General features: G+C 44.8%; 1 long non-coding RNA gene across 2 annotated transcripts; it reads right to left on the reverse strand.

The window, feature by feature from the left end:
• Positions 1–2,380: 2,380 nt before the first annotated feature.
• Positions 2,381–19,009, reverse strand: LOC119152978. 2 transcript variants are annotated; one of them, XR_005105995.1, is made up of 3 exons: positions 18,846–19,009; positions 18,559–18,720; positions 2,381–3,498 (listed from the first exon to the last, which is right to left on the reverse strand). It is a non-coding gene; the product is annotated as an uncharacterized LOC119152978 (long non-coding RNA). The 2 variants fall into 2 exon arrangements; XR_005105996.1 differs by lacking the exon at positions 2,381–3,498 and adding an exon at positions 7,568–9,149.
• Between the last annotated feature and the right edge of the window lie 210 nt (positions 19,010–19,219).

The raw sequence follows: 19,219 nt of genomic DNA on the forward strand, positions 1-19,219 counted from the left end.
AGTCCTTGCATAATGCCATTGTAGTTGCTTTCATTACCCATGTTGTCATCTCTACATATTCATCATTTAAGCTTCCTCTGGAGTTGCTTCAGCAGTTCGGAGGAATTCATCATGCTGTTTCTCTAGGACTCCTTACGTCCTGAAGTAGCTTGTTAGTTAACCACTCCGATTACAGATTTCTTTACAGAAATCTGAATAGAAGCAGCAGGGCACCAGTGGTGGAAGTGCATCAGTGTTTCTGAAAGTTTATTAGTCTGAATTAAAGAAGAAGGAAAACACCCAACCCCAAAACCTGTGATGACATTGACTCTGTCCGGGAGCCTCTTCTCTTCTCTGTAGTGTGTGCTGAATTCTAAAGCTGAAGTGATATTTGCTATAACACATACCCACACCCCAAGCTTGCCTCCCTCATGCGGCCAGCGTGCATTAAGGCATTCAGCTTTGCACTCAATCTTGTTGTTTTGTTCTGCAACTCTTTTTGCACAAAACTTGTAACTTTGTTGTAAAACTACTATTTGACGTTTTAACACCGCTGTCTAAGAAAAGATATTTTGGCTTCATTTTAGCCACGGATATTGCCCCAGTATTCTGCAAAAGAATCTTAATGGGGGCTCTGAAAACCATTTAGTAAATTGTCTACAGGTAAAGCTTTCCGAGAGGACAACAGCTGTCCTGTGCTGCCACTTTCTTGGAAGAAAATCACAGTACGGCACCTTTCCTAAGGGCTATATGCATCTACTTCCAGAATAGGAATAGAAGTGGAGTTTGATTGGATTAATTTTTCTGGTCAGGTTTTGGGGGATTTTTTTGTTTTTCTGTTTCACAGATTAGCCAAATATTTAATTTTAATGTAAGACCAAACCACAGAAGTTGAAATAAAACTGGCTGAACATAACCCAAAGGACTTTCCCCACCCGGGTTTTTAGCTTTTCAATTAGATGAAATGCATATATATTTTTTTTTTAAAGGAGGAAACAAACCTTTTGTGTTTGAGAAATATTTTTTCAAAACCACTAAAAGTTTTGTGTGTTTTTTTTTTGTTTTTTTTTTTAGCAACTTTCAACCACTTCTACTGTCTACAGGTATTTTGCTGGGATTTCTTTTGCAGGGGACTTCTTTCTCAGGTGTTTCATCCAACAGCTTTCAGCATTACAGATTTCTGTAGGCCTCCTGTTGTGTCCATTCAAGGTTATGCAGTTATAAGAGGATGGGGTTTTTAAGCTCTATTACTTAAATAATATTAGTGCAGAGAGCTGATGAAGCAATCTCCTGCCTCCTCGCTGTCATTACATGTCTTGTAAATGGTGAGCATTTGTAACCCTTTATTCCATACGTGAATTTCAGCTATCAAAAGAAAGAAATTAAACTAAAAACTTCAAATATAACAATTACAAACAAGATGCAAAATGTTTTAGATACAATTTGTACAGGTGGGGAGGGGGATAGAAAATAGCGATGGTCACTTGAAGTCTTGAGAGATATGAACTCCTACAGTAGCTGTAAAATTCCTTTTCAGAGAAAAAGGGAGAAATGAAAAAATCATTCCTTCAAGCCCAGTGGAGCTTTTTCCTACATGAAATTTCAGCAGATTCTGAGCATCAAGTGCACAGACAGCAAATGATTATTTTATAGGTTTACTCATTAAATGACGTGTATTTCCACAGCTTGTCAGAGCAATTAGAGTAACAGATAAGATGGCTGAAGACCCCTTGATGTTAAAACAAAAGGTTGGCATGATGCTCAGAGAGCAACTTCGGAGTGTGTCCTGAGGGACTCTCTTCAGGAGTGTACATGGATGCTCAGGATTGCAGTGGTGGGGCAGGGCTTCCTGGGGATAATGGGGTCACGGGAACATGCACTTCTTAGTTACGACTTTAGGTCAGCCTGAACTTAGGCACAATAATGGCTCAACATTACTGCGCAAAGTGATGGTGTCCAGCCTCTCATACGTGTCATGGGAGCTGGGGCAGCAGGGTAGAGAAAGAATCATAGAATCATTTAGGTTGGAAAGACATTTAAGATCATCAAGTCCAACTGTTAACCCTGGACTGCCAAGTCCATCACTAAACCAGGTCCCTAAGCACCGCATCTACCTGTTCTTTAAGCACCTCCAGGAATGGTGGTTCCACCACCTCCCTGGACAGCCTGTTTCAATGCTTCACCACCCTTTCAGGGAAGAAATTTTTCCTAATATCCAATCTAAACCTCCCCTGGCATAACTTGAGACTATTCCCTCTTGTTCTGTTGCTTGTTACTTAGGAGAAGAGACCAATCCCCACATGCCTACAGCCTCCTCTCAGACAGCTGTAGAGAGCAATAAGGTCCCCCCTGACTTTTCCTCTCCAGACTGAAGAACCCCAGTTCCCTCAGCCTCTGCTGATAAGATTTGTTCTCCAGACCCTTCCCCAGCTCCACTGCCCTTCTCTGGACATGCTCCAGCACCTCTATGTCCCTTTTGAAACAAAGAGCCCAAACCCCAACACAGTGTTCGAGGTGCAGCCTCACCAGTGCAGAGCACAGGGGGATGGTCACTGCCCTGGCCCTGCTGGCCACAGTTTCTGACACAAGCCAGGGTGCTGTTTGCCTTCTTGGGCAAATTTGCATTGCCTGATGGGTCTGGCACACCCTGTTTGAGGACAAATACAGTAAAATCTTTATTTGCTTTAGAAGACTTGCTCTCTGCATTTGTATTTCATTTCTGCCTGCTCATTTTCAGGCACTGTTCTATTTATATCCACATCTTTTGGGAAGCAGAAAATTGCTTTACTTGGACCTTTCAATCATGATCTTTTCCATATGGGTTGATCTTTGCAATTTTCCAAGTGCAGGTAACTCCTCCCGCAACAGCCAGAGCTGTCTGATGGCGTTGGGTTGTAAGGAGAAATCTGGTGGTCTGCTGCAAACAGTGGCCAAGCTCAGGCTTCAGTAGTCTCTCTTCTTGTCCTCTGGAAAAACAGATTGGCACACTGAATTTATTATATGGGCTGTTCATAATGAATCCCATGCTCACAGATTGCCGGGCTAGCGCAGAACAGAAATTTCTAAACCGTGATCTAAGAATTAGCACTATTTATTTGTATGCTGTAGCAGCCTCAGCCCGGGGCTAAATTCAAGGTCCCGCTGTGATAAGGGCCAGGCAAACACTCTGTCAGCCTGATTTGCCCCAAAGATCTGCAGCTGAAGGGGAGAAGATGGAGCCAGGGCTGGAGGAAGGCTTGCTGGTGGTCTTGAGAGCACTTGCTGGAGTTCCTCAAAGCTGATTGATCACTCGGTGCTGGCAGGCCTCCTCCTTTCCAGCTGGTAAATGTCATTAAAAGACAGCTATAAATACATTAAATACTTTCCTAATATTACTTTTCCATGTGATCCGCTGCTGCTGTTGCCACAGGGAAGCTGATCAAGAATGTGAGAGGAGGTGATCTCGGTGGCTGCGGGGGTGGGGTGGGGGCTGCGCAGCCCAGCCTCTCCGTTAGGACGTGATCCGCACAGCGCAATAACCTGCGAAGGCAGAGGAGAATCAGCGAAGGAACATTTGTCTGTTGGTTACTACTCATTGATTACTTAAGACAAAAAAGCTTGGCTCTGGGTCTTTGCTCAGCAAATTATGTCATTCTTGTCCACAAAAGGGAGAGCTTACAGTACGGTTTCTAAATTAAAGCTGGTGTTTCAAAATTAAAAGCAGACAGGGCAGATGTGCCTAGGAGAAATTTATATCCATATCTTTTGGGAATCGGTTAATCGCTCTGCCAGGACTTCAAATCAGCCTTTCCTGTGTAGGACTCGATTGCACCACACCTATACAAGCCACATTGAATAATGTGGAATTAAAATGTTACCAGATATTTCCTTAACTTTGCCATGTGAAAAATGAGGGCAAATGTTGATGAAACCCAGAAATTCCAGGGCTCCAACAACATGATTTAATATTACTCAAGATGATTTTACAAAGAGAGAAGGAGTTCAGAGTCCAAGTGATCATCTCTAGCTTAATAGGCAGACATGTAAGATACTAAAAGATTGATTAGAAACATCTGAAACTGGAACATATAGTATTACTGATAATTCCTGCACAGATATTGCAAGACAGACACATTTATTTTGGATCTCAGGTACATTATAGTGATGCTATATTGTTTTAGAGTAAAACTTGGCCAGAGCAGGTCAAAGAAAAGTCATTCTTCTTCTCTCTTACTCCAAAACAGACATTTTATGGAAGATGTTAAAAATGAGAATCTGCTATCAATTTGCAGAGTTCAGAATGGACTCATTTGCTGTTTCAGTTATATTTTTCCCATATTTTCCCCTTTAAGAATACCCTAATGAAATTCAGGGTTCATTAGTGAATTGGGATATAAGCATGATAAAAATATTAATAAAAAAATCTGAAGCATTTTCTAAAATAGGATTTTTTTTAATAAGGTCAAATATATTTGGAAAATGTTTCACTTACTATAAATGATGTTATATTCTAAGAAAAAGCTAATTTTCTCAAAATTTTACTAAGACCATTGCCTGGAAATGTGTTATATATTGATATATAAGTATATAAATGAGCATACAGTAAACAATATGTACATATGCATTTGTTGACTTCTGATGTTAAACTCCTTGTCCGTTGACCCTGATCACTTGGTCACTGGGGCCAGCTGCCAGTGTTCAAGGGGGGAGCGCGGTTTTATACCAGCCGCTGGAGTGCATTGGCAGAGGGGAAAGTGATTTATCTGTGATAAATGCCCCCTCTATCACAGATCTGTGCCTTCAGGCCCTTCAACTCCTCCTTGCTGTAGGTGACTGCTGGCTGGAAACGGTGCGGGGTCTGGAGTACCTCTTTAGTAGCCTTCATTACAGACCCCAGCACGTCTGATTTGCAACCCTCAGCAAAGGTTGAGGCTTTGCCCCTCTTTTTGAGCATGTCCTGCATATACATTTTACGTGAGATGGAAACACATCCTTCAGAAACGTTTCAATTTTAGGAAGTATTTTAAATAATTTTTTAAAAAATATATTTTTACAATTGACTGTTTTTGAAATCCCTCCTTAAAAGTTGTGGGGTCTTAGCTTTCTGTCAGAGTACAAATGACAAAGAAAAACGCTAATGCATTTTAAACACACCTGAAAGACAGCATAAAGTAGCTTCTTTATACAGCAAAGATATCACAGCTTTGAGGGCAGTCAGCCTGGATCCTTTCTGGGAATCTCTTTTTTTCAATAATATAAAGTTTGATGAAGTTTCTAGCCCTGCTGTTTCATGAGAATTTGAATTGTAAATCTGTCCCTGCTTCAGGAGTCAGACTAAATAATCCAGCCGTGGGCCCCTGGCCAGTGTGAATGCTGGGAGGGGAAATGTTGCTGTTAGAGGATGAAAAAAAGGAACGATTTCTCCTGTGGGTTTTTTTTTGTTGGTATTATTTTTATTTTATTTTTAAATAGCAGCTGTGTGAATCTGCTGATGGGTTTGGAAAGTTGGAAGTGGCCCTTGGGGAACAGGTTTTGAGGGCAGCCTGCAGGTGGAGGGGGGTGGGGGGGCTGCGGAGCCATGTGCGTTCCCTGCACCCAAAATCACAGCCTGCCGTGTGGGTGCCATGCTGCTACATGTGCTGTGCCTCTGTCACTGCCATCCCTATATATGCACTGAGACCTTCAGCACACACCCCTGTGTGCCACATAGCAAGCGGCTGGCATTGAGCTGCCTGTGCGTGGATACAGCTTCTGGCAGTGCGTGGTGCCCCAGATGTGGCTTTTCTTGGCAGGGAGTGGTCTGGCCCTGCTCCTTTTTTTTTCTGGGGTGTACAGCTCCCCATAAGCAGCCCAAGCTGTACAGGAGCCCCTGCCATCTTCTCCAGGGCTTTGAAAGCACAGGGTCCTGGACCGTGCTGGTGGTGGTGTGTGTTTGGGGCAGAGGCACCAGCCCAGCACAGTTTGTGCTCTTTGAGATGTTGCCCACCAGCAGGTCCGGTGTAAGAAGTGTCCCTTGCTATAGGTGTCAGGGTGCTGCAGGTAGTGTCACTGGGCAGGACAGGGGACTAGCAGGCTCTCTGCTCACTGTGGCTCCAGTGGAGACAGCGTGCGAATGGGCTTATGGTATGGATCACAAGCAGCCTGATCCTGCTGGCGTATGGATCTGCATTTCCCTGGTAACATAGGGAGGTCCATAGTGGTGAAGATGCCCCAAAATCCAGGAGCTAAGAAGCCCTTCAATCCCAGGATGCAACACATCCTCCGTAGGATCAATCTGCTGATGTTGCTGAGGTATGTCCATAGAGCTGCAGCTGTTTTTGTTTGGTTTTGGTTTGCTTTTAAGGGCTTTTCATCACCAGGAGAACTGTCAGTAGGGCTGCTGTGAACACAGGAGAAGTGCAGTCACCCAGCTCTACAGCGTGAGCACTGAGTGCTCGTGCTGGCAGCAAGACAGGCTTCAGAAGCCACAGCATGCAAACCCTGGGGCACTGCGCCTCCTGTTTCATCCTTCAGTCTAGGAGAGTAGAAACGTCCAACTGAAGTCTGACGGGAAGAATGCACATGCCCTTTGAGCGGGCAACGAAACCCTGCCAAGCCTTGCAGACTTGAGAGGATGCGGGTACAATACAGACAGCAGAGGGGAAAAAAAAAACCCAACCTTCCCAAGGCTCAGTGTGTCTGGAGCACGCGAAGCTGAGGACAAAATGAAACTATCGGGCAGTTTATGTGCTGGTGAGCGTGATGTCGCAAGTTACCCTGTGGCCCCTCTGCTCCTCCAGCAGCACAGGGTGCTGTGTGGGCCAGGCTGGTTGAGGGTACCCAGGGCAGAGCCAATGTCCTGCCTGAGGATGCTGTGCCAGCCTGCTCTCAACCTCCACCCTCCAGGAAGGCCAGGTGCCACAAAGTGGTGGGTCACAGCCCGCTCTCTCATTACCTGGGAGACCTGAGGCAGGACATAAATCAAAGCAGCCCTGAGGGAGCCCTAACTTAAACTAGGGCTGTGCCTTGTAAGGGCCAAGATGTAGGGAGTTTATAGGCAGTCCAGAGTTTTGTGATCATGCCCTCCATCTCCCAGGGGTTGTCTCCTGAAAGTAGAATTTGGACAGCACAAGGATGATTTCAGACAAGAAAGATTTCGCCAAACTCATAGGGACCCTACTGTTTTCCTAGTCATGTTAGCTGTTTTCTGATAACAATATTATTTGCTGTTGGTCTTATGGGAGTGCCACCGACATCATTAATCAAAACCCCATGCTGCTTACCAGTACCGAAGTATCCGTACTACATCATCAATCATAAATGCAGCGAAGGGTGCACTCTGGGTATCTAAAGAGAGCAGGCGGTAGCATGGTGGGGTGAGGGGAGGGAAAAGGAAAGAGCCTTAATTATCCAGTGGTCTTTGGTCCATCGCTTACATTGGAAGCATCTCTACAGCTCTATTTTGGTTGTATCTCCCTTTTAAATCCTTGTAAACAGCAGTTAAGGTAGAAAGCTTCATTCCGCCGCACAGGGTACCCCACTGCTTCTCGAGCTATTATTTTAATAAGGCCTATTTTACAATTAAGGCACCATGGGCTTTAAATTACATATAAAATAAAATGTGGAAATTGAAGCATTAAGCGCGTGGCTGCCGTTGGAGGCTCGGCAGCCTCGCATTAAGCAGCTGCCTGTTCTTAAACAGAGTAACAGAAGGTAGAGGGTTTGTGCTACGGAAGGAGACGAACAATAACAGCCCCTTGCCTCTGGGGCAGGCGCTGCCATGGGATCTGCTCAGGGCTGTGCTGCCCCCCGGGCTGGGTGGGGTGACCGCAGCAGTGGGCACTGGCTGGGGACCCCGAGGAGGTGGCTCTTCCCTTCACCCTCCTCCTCCAGCTCTAGGCGAGGTGCCTGGCACAGCCTCGTAAAGCCCGGCAGTTTCAGTTACGCTTGTTGCCATTGCTGCGGTCCGCTGTGATATGAGGAGCAACTCTCGCTCCAGATGGTTGTAAAGGTTAACGAGGAATTTATGCAGAGCTATATACAAATCAGACTGAATCTTCTGGCTGGGAACAACGAGCCGCCGACATAAATTCAGTTTTCTGAACATATGTAGCTTGGTCACTAAGGGAAACTGGAGAATGGCAAGCTACTCTGCAGAACGTCACCTCTCGCTGCTGCAGCAGCAGGGAGGGGACAGCACTGCCCACGGCACAGGAGGGGTCCTGGGGTTTTGGGGCTGCTGCAAAACAGTCACTTCACCTGGAGCCCCAGAACTCAGCCTCAGGTGTGAGATGCTCAGGGGCCAGGGGACATGGGGCTTGTGTTCCCAGAACCAAAGGAGAGGTTGGTGTTTCATGCATATCCCTCCACGTGGCACTGCTCTTGTATCAAAGCAGTCCAAAGGAGCCGCTTTCCTCGGGGCAGGATGCGGCCCTTGCATGAAGGGGGAAGGAACCGGGTCTTTGGTTCAAAGCATGAGCTACAGCCTTTCACCCCCTCACTGGTAAAAGGCTCTGGCATCTCCTCTGAGGGAAAGGGAATGATGGAGCCACTTTCTCTTCCTGTGCATGCACGTAGGCATTAGAAAGGTAACAGCTGGTTGCGCAAAGATAAAATTGTAGAACTTAAAGAATTTACATTTCCAGTGAGCACCTGGGAAGTGCTGTATTAATGTTCAGATTCGTTGCAAGTGGGCACAACCCTTCATAGTGATACTCCCTGCCAGTCCCTACAAACTGTGCCTGCCTCTCTGTATCCATGGTGCACAGATGTCCCTGTGCCACCTTGGTAAGGTGGTCCAGGTCCCACACTTCTCCTCTGGCTGTTTTCACCTTCTCTTCACTTAAGTGCATGAGCTTGGGGCATTTGTCTTCTACCCTGCTCTGCCAAAAGCTCTCTTGCTCCTTTCAGAAACAATGGTCACGATGGCATGGGACTTATGTTTTCAGTTATTTGTCTATTTTTTTACGTTATAAACAGATCAAAGCCGAATGCAGCAGAGGCAGCTAAAGGGATTCCCTGTTGGCTTGTTGCATTCAGGAGCTGATGAGTTCCTCTGATGAGCTGGTTGTGCTGGGGACAGGGAAGCCAGCTGGAATTTAACCTCAGGATTGCATCTCCTCTGCAAGAGCAGGGGAAGGAGAGAGGAGGCTCCTGCTTTGTCTCCTTAGGATTAACCCGGGTCACAAGGATGTTGGCAAACAGTCTCCCCACTGAAAAAGAAATGTATATGTTGATATGATATGCAATAGGAGATAAAGAGTAATGTTTTTTTTGGTGAATGTTTCTCAAATCTAGTAGAGTATAATTTTTAATTTTTCTGGGCATCTTAACTCTGGGTCTCAAGTGCTTTATTGAATTAATCTCTTTGCTTACTTAGGCTTAAGGATCTTCTATTTGCAGTTCTCCCCCTTGCCTTGCATGCAGCAGAATGGGGCTGTCAGGACTTTCTTGTGTGTGTCTTTCGGGGGGCACAGGGTGTTATTGACTTGCTGCTGGCTGGGCCTGCAGGAGAGACTGAAATGCGAATAGTTGCTGCTCTGTGCCAGTGAGATGATGGCTGGTGGCTTTACTTATAACACAGAAGCAATGAAAATGTTCAGCGCAAGATTGCCTTCCCGATCTGTATAACCTCGTGCAATAATGTGTACAAGCAGAAATACTCTGAGCCTGTTTTCAAGCCCGTGTTCCCAATACCCTGCCCTGCTTCACTCATCTGTGGGTGGGCTTTATCAAGCCCTCTGCAGTTCCCTGCCAGTCTCCCTGTGTGGCTTTTCCTCCTGCCGTACAGTCCTACCTGCAGACACCTTGGCATCGGGCATCCCTGAAGTCTGTGGGCATAGATGGCACTGACACGATTATAGATCCAGCGCTGACCATGAGCACAGGAAATAATTTCAATCCCTGTGTCTAACAGTGGGAAAAGCCTCCCACGACCACACAAGCTGCTTCTTATTGTACAATGCTCTGGGCCACAAACCAGATTCATAAAGAGCCCAGCTCCACCCTGTCTGGGCTCACAAGGCTTTTTTGGCAGCATCTCTGTCATTTGAAGATGGGCTAGGGGCATCCTGGAGAAGACTCCCCGCTCTCAAAGAGGCACCTCCAGAGGGAGTCTCTTCCCGAGGAGTTGATGGCTGACCAGAGGTAGCTCTGCTCCAGCTTTCTCTGCCGCTTTTCCTCTTTTGCATCTGAAGGAAACAGCAGATTCCAGAAAATACCCGACAGCCCTGGCTCCTTCCCCCTGCAGCAGTAAGCCCAGGCAGATTTTCACTGGCTAGCATTTCCAACCATACTCCAGTTTACCAGGCTTGAGGCTTGTCAACCCAAACAAGACTGAGGCTTTCCTTCTGCAATATTAAAAAAGCAAAAAAATAGTCATAAATCCTCCTGGCCCTGCTGGCTCACACCACTAAGCTATTCCATGCCAGTCCTATTGTTAAACTGTAAGCATCAGTTTCAATACTGTAATAAAATACTGCATTTGAAATTTTACAGTTCCCCATTAACCTCCTTTCTCCCTCTCTCCCCCACCTATTACATCATCCCTCTCTCTTATCCAGCCTGACATTGCTCTGACATAAAACTTGAAACTTCCCCACCTTTCACTTTTCCATTCTTCCCCTCTTTTTCAGAGCCTTTAGCTGTCACTTGTGCAATAGAACAGCTGAGCCAAAGCAATAAAGTGCTGCATACCGTCCCCGAACAGCCTGAGCAATTTTTGAAGACATCCATGCCAAATACCACTGCTTCCCACACTCGTGCGCACACCCCATCTCGTCCTCAGCCTTGCTTCTACCCAGTACATTTACTTGAAAACTGGATTTTTCTCTCTGTGCATGCACCAGCAGCCTGAAAACAACCCTGCTTTTACAACTTCTCCTGCCAGGGCAGTGCTTTGTTCTTCTTTCTGTTTAGTTGTTCCTTTCTGCATGAACTGCCAGGCTTTTACTTAACAATAGGCACCAGGCTTTTTATTCCCAGGAACACCCTGTTTGAGGATGCCTTGTGGTCCCCCAGGACCTGGGCAAATGGCAGCTTCATCATGTACCATCCAAGTCCATCACCATGTGGTGCGCCAGTTCTCTCCATCCTGCAGTCTTCTTCCTCCACACAAAGGTAACCTCCCTGAAACCAGTGAAGCCCCCATAGCAGAGGAGCTAGGCCAGTATCTGATGGCTGTGATCTTCGTGAATTACCTTGTTTCACATGTTCTCTCCTCCTCGCTCCTCTAATTTGTCTAATATGAGCCTGATGTAAGGGTGGGCAGGGGGTAGCACTGCCGCACTGAGCCAGGAGAAGACGTTTCCAGTCCCAGCATGATCCAGTTGGTCAAATTGAGTGGAAATGTTGTCGTTGACTTTGCTGGTCTTTGTGCGATGAGTCTCCTTTGCGGTTATGTCAGCTGAGAAATCTGGGGGCAGTAATAGAAGTGGTCTGTGAAGAACAGAAAGTGATTCTGGTTGAATGATGGTCGAGTGTGTTTTTATGTCCAAAGAACCGTGGGGATGTTCACTGCTGGGAGCTAACGACGCTGCGGGGTGGCCCACCCGCGTGGACCAGTGCCATCCTTTTTTTGACAGACACGAGACCTGGGGCAGGATGGGGAGCAGTTTGCCTTGGGTGCAGGGGTGTGTGATGGGGTGAGAGTGCCCGTGCTGAGGGTGCTGCGCCACTGCGAGCTGCCGCCAGCCTCTGGCCCTTCTCAGACAGCCTGGCTGCCAGTGCTCTGCTATAGAAAAAGCTCAAAGCCCAAACCTAACCTTAGAGGATGCTCTGACACTGACAACAATGAAGAGTTTGTGAAAATGCTGAAATGAGTCGTCTTCTATTTTGGGGGGTAGTTGTGGGGTTTTTGGTTTTTTTTGGGGGGGGGGGGTGGTGGTGGTTTGGTTGTGGGTTTCTTTTTTTTCTTTTTAACTTTACCTCCTCTGGTTGGTTTTCTTATACATTTGGTGTCAAATAAGAAGAAATTTTTAAACGGCTGCTATTTCAGTTTTGTTTGTCCTGCATAATAATGTGATTTTCTGATGGTTTTTCCTGGTGTATGAGCTGGGAATATCGAAGACTGGCTGTATTGTGAGCTCTCCCTGTTCCTGCTTTTTATACACACACACTCTCTCTCTCTCTCTCACTGATCCGCCAGTGATCTTGAGCCTACCTAGACGGACCGCTCTCTCTAGGGATGTGTCTGCTGCATCCGCCTCAGGCTTTTCCTGAAGAGAGACAACTAATTGGGAAAAATTATGTTGCGTTATGTGTGGCGGCTCTGTGATGTGGACTCTGGTCTGAGGCCTCCCAAACTCGCTGCAGGCTTACAACTTGGGAATGCTGTGAGGGCTTGCAAAGTGTGGAGCATCGGGCAGATGTTTGTGCTTTGTGACCTGAGGTGGAGGATTTTCTGCTTCACAATTAATTAATGAATGAGCCCCGTACGTGGACTGAACTGTTAACATTAGGTCTGACAGCGGACATCCAGGCTTTTCAAATGCTCTAATTGATAAGTTTACTTTTAGAGGCTCAAGGGTCTTATTTACCTTTCAGAGTTTCAGTCTACACGCTGTTTTTATTTTGGGTGGAAAAAAGTGCTTTGACATATAGGTTGAACTCGGCTACCTGCATGCCTGTGTTTAGCTTGCTTTCCTTCCAACCTCCCCAAGGGTGCAGAAGAGAGAGGGGGAGAAGATGAAGGAGGCAGTGACTATCAAATTAATTACAGATGCTGGGTTAACTGCAAAAAATAGCAGAGAAGGAGGAAGCAGGGGAATAAAGTCTGACCTCATCTACGCTTTTCTCTAAAAGAAATAAGCAGGTAGACTGTCACAGAGAGGCTGCGAGCGAGACCCCAGCACCGCTCTGCTGGTTTCAGCGGAGAATGCCAAATCACACGATCTGAGATTTAGCCTACAAAGGTTTCATAGGCTATAAATATAATTTAAGACAATGGGGGAAGAACCGTATGTTTGGGAAAGGGCAGAGCTTCCCCCAAACAAACAAATACTGAGATTAATCTAAAAATAGCAAAATAAGTTAGGTGACTCCCCAGTTGCTTTGAATTATGTGGCAGGGTGATATTTGTCCTCACATGGAGCTTGTCCCACGTCTCTGACCGGTTGTGACTGAGCAAGGGGACATTGCTGTATTTGTTTTCTTTCTGTTGATTTCAACCAGATTGCCCCCGCTCTGCTTAATGTAGTGCCTGCTGTAGAAGTGGGACGAATATTCAGTCACATTAAAAATAAATCCAGAAATAGCAGCTTATAAATTTGGATTTTTCTCCTATTATTATTTATGGGTGAATCCTGTCAGATGCATAAATGCAATATCTTTGTAGGACGATGCTGGGATTTATATCAAAGGGGTTCTAACATATACTTCATGTACTCAGCTGCAACTATTATAAGCTATTTCATGTACAGCTAGAGACAAATGATCTCTCCCATGTTTGTCTTAACTTAAAATGCAGTTGGGTTGCCTGAATTCACTTCCATAGCTCCTGCGTGGGGGAGGGGGGCAGGAGATTTATGCCCCTTTAATATAACCAATTCTAAGCATATCTTTAGTCAAATTATTTAGAAATCTATGCATCGAGAAACACCTCTATTAATTTTCAGATACACCGTTTTATGCATTTTTTATGTGCATTAAAAAAAGGATTAAATTTTTAAAAGTAAAAACCCTTACTCTGTTAAGAAAGCAAATTCTAACAAGAACATTTTGAAATAAAATCCCAGAAGGCAACAATCCCTCCAACAATTAAACTGGGAGAAGGTCCCCTGAGGGCAGACCAACAAAATTTAGTAAAAATAATTGCCGTGCTGGGTCCTTGCTCTATTTTAGCTGAGTATAAGCAGACACACAAAAAATAACCTACTGAGAGCAAGAACATTCCTACATGAAACAGGCTAACAACAGAGCCATGTAACTACCTGGCCACACCACTCGGCTTTTGCTGGCACGGAACACAGATTTTTATACTTCAGCCAATATAAAATAACAATCAGGCTATTTACAAGGCTCTGCCAAATATTAACCTTATATCCAATTCTCTTCAAACCTTTCAAAGTCTCTAATGTGAACCATGCAAGTTCCTCATTACTTGATAATATTCTGTAACTACAATGTTATGGGCTAGTTATATTTTTTAAAAGATGGTGTGTTTATGCAAAGATAATGATGCGGTGCGTTTTATGCTGAAAAACTCAACAATTAATTAATTTATAATCCCCCTTACTCTTCACCCCCCTTCCTCAAAAAAGAGTAAAATAAAAGATTAATTTGCTGAAGAAAACAGGTTCATGTTTGCCCTTAAGACAGGGGACAAAATTACTTTAGCATGTGTACTGTGGTTAAAACAAGTTAGATGCATGCACGTTCACAACCAGGTGAGAGCTGTTGTAAAAGGGAGTTGAGAATGAAGAAAGCACAGAGCCGGCTATTAAAAACTGAAGGTTACCTCCAAAAAGCAACATCGGGTGTGCAAGGAGCTGTCAGGGTTACTAATTGTGAGAGAAAGGCTTTGCGTCTGGTGGTGGGTAGCACTGTGTGGGAAAGGGGGCACTAGCAGAAGGGTGGTGGGAGGGAGGAGGAGGCACGGAGGGACCCTTTAGACCCCTCTTCCGTGTCAGATGCACACCTTTGGATTTAAAAAAAAATATTTGCTGCCTTGCCAAATTTTCTATTGTGGTCCCTTGGAGCTCTTTAATTATTTAAAGTGACTGTCTGCGGGTAGAGAAGGGTGAGCAGGGCAATGGGAGGCACTTGCCCATAGCCGGCCAGCCAGCCACATGCTGCCCCAGCAGCCGAGACGCCGGTGCTGGAGCCACGCAGGTGCCCAGGCAGCCACCCTGGGCCACCGCGGCTGCCCACGGGCTGGCATTGTGCCCTCCCGGCACTGTCTGAAATGGGGACCTGTCACCTGCGGAGGAAGCGCTTCTTCCCACAGCTCGGTGAGATCTTCCTAATCGGGCTCCTCTTTTCTCTCTAAACATCTGTGAATATCATTTTGGAAATAGGTTGTATCAAATATTGGGTTTCTTATTTTAAAGGGAGCCTTTAAGTCTATTTTTTTAGACACATTTTTACCAGCAGTACTTTTAACAATAGGTTACCAGATCCATCACACAATCTGACTAAAAGCCCATATTTATTTCCCTAATTTTATAAACATTTAATAGGTCCTTATTAAACACATCAGCCAGCATGATTTAATAACACAATCAGTCTAGAAGTTCAAGAAAATTGAAAACAGGATTTGAATGTAATACAGCCACAATTACCGGAGATTATAGGCAATCATTTCCATATGTCTGCAATGGGGAGCTGCTAATCTCTGTTTGCGTGGAGGTGATTTCCTCTGGAACACTTCCCAGCCTTCAACAGCGCTAGTGCTGAACAAATTAGATTTGAAAGTCCCCAATTTTATGACTAAGGTAATATACTCTGTGTATTTAGAGAAACACTGATTTCCTATTTTAACTGGCTTCCAAATGCTGGACAGAGACCTCAGCTTCATTTAGTTTGGCTCTGCTAGGTATATGGTAAAATATATATATTTTTTTAAAAAAGGGTCAGCACGTGTATTTTTGGGTGTCTCGGAGATACACCACAAGTTCCCTCCATCCATAGGAGGGAAAGAGTTAGCATCACGATCCAGTGACATCACGGCTGAGGAATGCGCAGCAATTAGCCCTGCAGTACTGCAGGCAGCCTACGGCCAGGGGACCAGCAGCTCCCTCCTGCTAAACTTTAGGAGTCCTAACACCTTATTCCCTGACCTACCGCTTATGAGATCCTGAATAGCGTCACTTGTGTTTTGTGGGAATTCATCTGGTAAACTAGGCTTTTTGTGCGTGGCCTTGGCTCAGCTTTGGCAGTTACTGTTGAGAATAGGACTGCTGTTGGGAAAGATTTCCTGTGCGGAGCGGCCAGGAGCTGGGCTGGTTTCAGTGGGAGCCAGTGACTGGTGGAGATGGGAGAGCTGCGGGGAGCTTCACAGCTGCCAACGTGCCAGCCCTTTTGGGCGATGTCAGGGGGCCGCCTGGCCTGATGGCATGAGAGGCATTTTTAGAATTTATTTTGTCACATGATTCACATTTATGAAATGTTTATGGCAGCTGCATGGTAAAGAACCCAAATAAGAAAGTCAGAAAGGAAATCTGTGCCAGCCAGTAATGGGAGAAAAGCGAAGGGACGAGTAGATTCCCTGTGTGCACGCACACGTTTGCAAATGGCATCACTCATTGCACCTCCCTGTTGCTGCTCCACGGTGTTGTGAGCACTTTGAACAAGCCTCAAAAGGGAGAGATCAGCTCTGCTGGGGAGGGAAGGAAGGGTGCGCAGACAGCTGAATGTCTAGAGCCCGTATCTATTGAGTGTTTGTATTTGCAAAGCTCGTAGCATCCTTGTATCATTACAAAAAGCTTTTCTTCACGGGATTTGGCCCTGCAGACTGAGGTTGTCCCTCTGCTATTTCATTAAATCAGAAAGCTGATACTTGTGTGCCAGACTAGGAAATGATAAAGCAGATGCCTCCACTGGAAAAGCTTGTTTGTGGCTAGATGATCTCCTTCCTCAGCTGAAGGAGGGAAAAGTGGCCCTTAACAGTCCTAAGTCAGGACTTCAGCCCATACTTAACTCTTATCACTGTTCTGGAAAGGACTTAAGCACATACCTGATTTAAAACTTGTGCTTAAATCACATTGGCTTCAATTCATTCAAGGTGCAGAACAACACACGATGTCTGGACACTGACTTTGCTAAATATGACACATGGTTTTTCAGTTGAGGGCATGATTAAGGACTTCCCTGAATCAGAGCCCTAATCTGAAATTTAGGTTTCTATTTTGCTGACTTGGGCCTTAGCAAAAGTTAGTACACGTGGACTGAAAATCTGAAAAAGTTAAAGGAAGAAGGTCTCTCACACTATTCTTGCTAAAAATACCAATAAACTGAAAAAACCCTGAAAAAAAATCCATGCAGAATAAAGCAATACATAGTATGGAAATACATTATGACTAGGAGTTGGCTTGTGGCAATTGCAAGCAAACTTTTACAGTGACCAGAGCTAGCACTTTCCACCTGCAGTGACACTAGAGAAGCCACGAAAGCGGATTTTGCTACCTGTTGTCCCGATATAACTGCAATGGAAGTTATGAATGCTGAGGTGTCAGGGTGATACATGGCACAAAACCTGCCATAGACCAATCTTGGCCGTAACAACTGACCCAGACTGAAATTCTACATAATGAATTAAACAGGGACAGGATTAAGTAGATAAAGATAGCAGGTCTGTCCTTTTCATTTCCAGCTAGCACAGAACGGATCTGAACATATAACACAGTATTCATTTGCAAAGCTTGCTGCTATGATCCGTCCTCAGCTTGGTTAGACCAAAAGGAAAGGAACACATTGGTTCTTGTAATAAAATAAATGTACAATCCCTGCACATTACTGCCTTTGTAGTTGCTTTTACCCTAAAAAAGCCCAGCTCTAGTGCACAGTATATTTTTCATCATAAACTTGCTCGTGTATGCATTCCAGATGGCGTGAAGAAGGGATTCAGGAATTCTAGTGGCAACCGCTAGTATTACGAAAATAAAGGTAGGGCCCGGTTTTATGATGAACCTTGATCTTAAGGAGTTTATAACTAGACTGGCTCCAAGTTATACTTGGAATACATGGATACATTTATTACATCAGTGGATTCCTTCACCCACTTAAAAAAAAACAACCCCAAAAAAACCTGCCTTGGTTTTTTTTGAGTGAAGAGGTTGCTTGCAGTTTTAAGATGTTTCATGGCCTTCATTCCATATATAAAAAAAAGTTGACTAAAAGGAAGTTGGCAAGACAACAACCCCCGGAATATTGTAATCATTCTCAATTTGGAAACAAAACATTCTCCCACATTCCAACTATCTAGGCTGATTAACTTTGCAAAGCATTACGGTGTACAACTATGCTAACTCATTTTGCTATGTATTTTTGATATGAAATACAATCTTTGCCTTAAAAAGGCCCATTAGTAAATATTTGCATCAATACTCAAAAAGATGGCAATTAAGGATGCTAGAGTGGTCTGTTAAGTTCAACTTTTATGGGAAAGGTTTTTTCCTTCTTCTTGTTTTTAAGTCCTTGCCAACAAGAAACATAAGCTCAACCGAAATAGTTTTTAGGAAGAGGGAGGCAATAGGCCCCCATTCAGGAAAGGCTTTCAGCACATGCTTATGTTCCAGTGCTTTCACTGGGGTTTAAGCACATTCTTAATTTATTTGTGAACAGAGTTGGGGTTTTTTATGAGGAAATCTTTACAGTGGACACTTTTTTTATGATAACGTGTTTGAGGCTACAGCCTCGTAAACTGGAATAAGGGTGGCATGGTGTGAGGCAGGAACCAAACCTGGGAGACAGAACCAGGGACACGGGGCTGGGCTGCTGGAAAACAATGTGGGGACAGAGCATCCATCTGGAGGGAAATCAGGGATACGGCTAGGAGCAAAGCCCACTGCGGGTGCAGGTCTGCTGTGTTACAGGGCCACTAAAGGTCGTAGTAATTTCTTGTAGTTTTGCCAAAGAAAGTCTGCTGCAGTTGTCTAGACTATGTATAACCCGGAGGGAACTCACCCCACCTGAAGGTCATCACATCACCTTTCTGAGATGCACTTTGGTTACAGCAGGCTGCTTCAGGAGATGCTGTTCTGTTTTTCGTGATGAAGGGGGAGCCCAGGTGATGGCTCCAGCTGGATGAATCCCATCCCAGCTCTCTGACTTCATAGGTCTTCTTTTCTGTTTTCATGAAAAAAGGAATCCATCAAAAATGTTTGTTTACCCCTCCAGCAGTAACTGGAGCAAGGAAAGGAATGGCCTTATTTAGTAAATTATTTTTTTTGTTGAATAATTAAGTGCATTACCTTGAAACAAGCTCCTAACGTACCCATGCTACTGAGCACAAAGGAACTGGAAGTCAGTCTGTCTGTCTGCAATGCTTCCTTGGTTCTGATTTGTCTTCTGGGCTGTGGCTTCAAGATTCAAGCACATCTTGGGGTAAGACATAAGCGAGTGAGCTAAACATGAGGCAGAAGCCTTTGCAGTAAATATCCTGGCTTGGGTTATTTTTTTGCTCTTTGAACTCTAAAAGCAGCTATTTGTCATTTATTTGATATCCCTTGACAATAAACATGATGTCTGTGGAAAAATAGCTACTGATAAGCTATCCAATAAGGTCAAAACATGCAAACAAATGACAGCAACAATAATATAAATGTTAACCACTGCATCCCTCTTT

The sequence above is a fragment of the Falco rusticolus genome, chromosome 8 (genome assembly GCF_015220075.1).
Source record: "Falco rusticolus isolate bFalRus1 chromosome 8, bFalRus1.pri, whole genome shotgun sequence".
NCBI classification, from domain to species: Eukaryota; Metazoa; Chordata; class Aves; order Falconiformes; family Falconidae; genus Falco; species Falco rusticolus.